The following is a 3,631-nucleotide window of genomic DNA, read 5'->3' on the forward strand; positions in this document are numbered from 1 at the left end:
ATTAACGAACAACCATTTTATTTTCCTGCAACAACATATACGATAGAGGATCTGATTTATTTCCTGAAAACAGACCCTGCTAATGTAGCTGTTCCTACTCATCTCAGGTTTTTCTTCAAACAGGCCGTGTACAAACATCTATCCGTGATAGGGGTTCCGAAGCCTGAACCTGACGATGCTCCAACAAATACCGTTACACCCATAAACGAAACTGATGACTATGCTAAATTTCGATATGACATATTGAAATCTATTTATTCTACGCACGCACAGTCCAATAGCGTTGTGGATAAAAACCCATATATATTTATTTACTCCGATCTGGTGAAACAACAATTGGTCGGGGGAGAAATGGTACGTCTCTTGCGTCTTACCCGAAAACAGTGTTCGGACACAAATACGTCTTGCACAGTACCCGTAGCCCATGAAACATTCGATCCGATTCATTACGTTCCTCTGGATAAAGCCTCTTTCGAAACAATAGAAATTGCGTTGTACGATAGAAAAGGAAATTTCTTACCTTTGAGAACTGGCTCCGTACCCACAATCGCTGTTTTACATTTTCGTAGAAAAGCAAAGTCCTTTTAAAAAACAGTAGACAGCTATTTGTCTCAGTCTTTGTCGAAAAGCGAATGAATCATCATGAATTCGCAGACCGAATATTACAGTAACCAAATCCGTGGAGGAATTGGCCCCATCTACCGTTCAACTAGAAATCAAAAAGGGAGAGGATTGGGGTCACTTTTCGCAGGACTGTTTAGAATGGTGAAACCTCTACTCTGGAGCGGTGCAAAGGCGATCGGAAGAGAAGCTTTAAAAACAGGCGCTAACATTATCACCGACATTGCAACAAACCAACAAACTCCGAAAACTATTGTTCGTCAACGGGTACGTGAAGCAGGTCAAAATCTTCAAAGTAAAGCACAACGAAAAATCGACTCTCTGGTAGGTTCTGGTATAAGAACAAAACCTGCAACAAGAATTGCTCAGTTGATGTTAAAACGTTCAGCCACCCGTATTAGAACATCTACGATCCGTAAAAAACAGGCATCCAAAAAACGAAGAAAAACATCCGCAAAATCTAGGAGAACACGTAAAAGAAAAATCAAACAGAAGGTCTCAGGGAAAGATATTTTTGGATAATAATGGAGGATAACATGTGCATGATCTCGCAGTTCGACCTCTTCCGGAAAAAACCCATTCAGCAAAATGTGGAAAAAACGTACACAGCCACCTACAAACCTATCGCTTCCATCGATAATCAGAATATAATTCAGTTTGTCATACCGGGGGCAGGAACTGATTTTCTCGATCTTTCATCTGCATATCTCCGTCTGCAAACGCAAATGGTTAAACAGGATGGAAGTCCCATGAGTGCTTCCGAAACCGAAAATGCCCTCACAAAAAACTGCGGGGTCGTGAATTATCTTCTCCATTCACTCTTTTCCCAATGTACAGTGACTCTCAACGGCATTGCTGTAACAACCGCCGATAACAATTACGCATATAAAGCGATCTTCGAAGCAGCTATCAATTACGGAAGCGATGCCGCAAACACGCATCTCACGAATGCCCTATGGTATTTGGACACACCTGAACATCAAGATGAAATCACTGCCGACAACACAGGTTTCACTACAAGGAAAAAATTTTTCCAGTATGTTCCGACGACCGGAAATCCTACGGAAGTGACAGCCGTGGTCGACCTTATGGGAAAACTTCACATAGATTTCTTCCACCAGTCTAAATACCTGATAAACGGTGTTGAAGTACGCATCGATCTAGCTAGATCACGTGACGCTTTTTACATCTGGGGAGACCAGACATCACCTACAGTCAGAATAAAAATTTTAAAGGCTGTTCTCGAAATAAATCACATCATTCCTACTCCTACCACCAGTTTGGCCATAGACAGAGCACTCACTTACGCTCCTGCTCATTATCCGTTCACCAGAAGCGTCATCAAAGCTTATTCTTACGTCGCCGGAACGCAGCAGATTTCGATCGATAATGCTTTTCAAGGTCCTTTTCCGAATGTTGTTCTTTTTGCTATGGTATCCACCGCCAGCTTTCTCGGAGACAGTAAGAAAAATCCGTTCGACTTTAGAAGTTTTAACCTATCTTCTTTCCATCTTGTGAAAAATGGAGAACTCGTACCTTCCGAACCTTTACGGATCACCACAGGAGGAAACAGCGGATTGATAACACGTGCCTATCAAACTCTATTTTCCGGTACAGGCATTCACCACGCCAATTACGGACACCAGATCACACGGAAAATGTTCGAGAACGGATTCTTTTTTCTGATTTACGACATAACGCCTGACTCTTCAGGAAACGACACGCACACCAGTCTCCAGGAACAAGGCATCATCGGCGCCGAGATGCAATTTTCTCCCCCGCTGTCGGAAAATATAACATGCCTTTTGTATGCTGAATTTGAATCTGCAGTGGATATACCTAAAGATAGAAGTGTCATCCTCCATCAGTGAGACAGAATTTTCCATAAATATGTCTGCCTGTGTTTCTGACTCACAGTGTTATCGAAACAGCTCTTACGTAAACATTATACTGCTTGTGATGGAAAAACCCACCAAAGTGATAACCCGTACTATTAAGCATAGTAGTGTTTCTTCGAAAGTGACAACTTCGAAACCTGTGAAGATACAATCGTTTCCCGAACTACTTGACAACAGCCCTGGAAGCATAGAAATGACCAAAGACAGACGCATTATTATACATTATTGAAAACATAAGCAGCATGAACACGTCGCAGATCAGACAGATTCTATCTCGTAACTGTTCCACCAGAAACATTTTTTACGGTGTTTACCCGAGAGATCTTTTACCTCGGACGTTTCCTACCCCGGCCTTGATCATCGCAAACACTGACAAGTCCGACTCCCGGGGTACACACTGGGTGGCCTTCTATTTCGACAAAAACAATGTGGCCGAGTATTTCGATTCATACGGATTTCATCCTTTCTATCAAGAATTCGTAAATTTCCTGAACAGTCATTCCTCGGTATGGACTTACAACAACATTCCCTTACAGGGGATATTGGCGACAACATGCGGTCATTACTGTTGCGTGTATGCTTATTACAAAGCACGTCACGTTACAACCAAGGATTTCATCCACACATTTCCACCAGGTATCAGTAAAGATGGATATATCCTGCACCGTTTTCGTCAGATCTTCAAATGTTTACCACATTCCAAGTGTTCCAGAGGGGAACAAACGTGTTGTTCTATCCACACCATGCAGGCTCGCGTCATGAAGAAATCTATTTAAAATGTGTGCTGCCGTATCTTTCTCTCAGTGCCATCGAGACAGTTCTAGTGAACACACCATGGAACCTACTGCGGCTTCTATAATGGAGAAACACGACAAACTTGTGACACGCATGACCCATAAGGATGATGTTTCCAAACGTAAACCTCGCAAACGTGTGCAACCTATTAAATTAGAAACCGTTACTATCAAGAACGAGACGGCTGACGAAGGAATGGATGTGACTACGGACTGTGATTTCATAAAGAGACGTAGGGAAATTGGTTTTTCCACAGACAAAATCGAGTGTCCTAAACTACATGACGTAGATGCATGTTTAGATCTCTATCTTGCAAA

Source organism: Lepisma saccharinum, chromosome 27 (assembly GCF_977018435.1).
Source record: "Lepisma saccharinum chromosome 27, izLepSacc3.1, whole genome shotgun sequence".
Lineage (NCBI taxonomy): Eukaryota > Metazoa > Arthropoda > Insecta > Zygentoma > Lepismatidae > Lepisma > Lepisma saccharinum.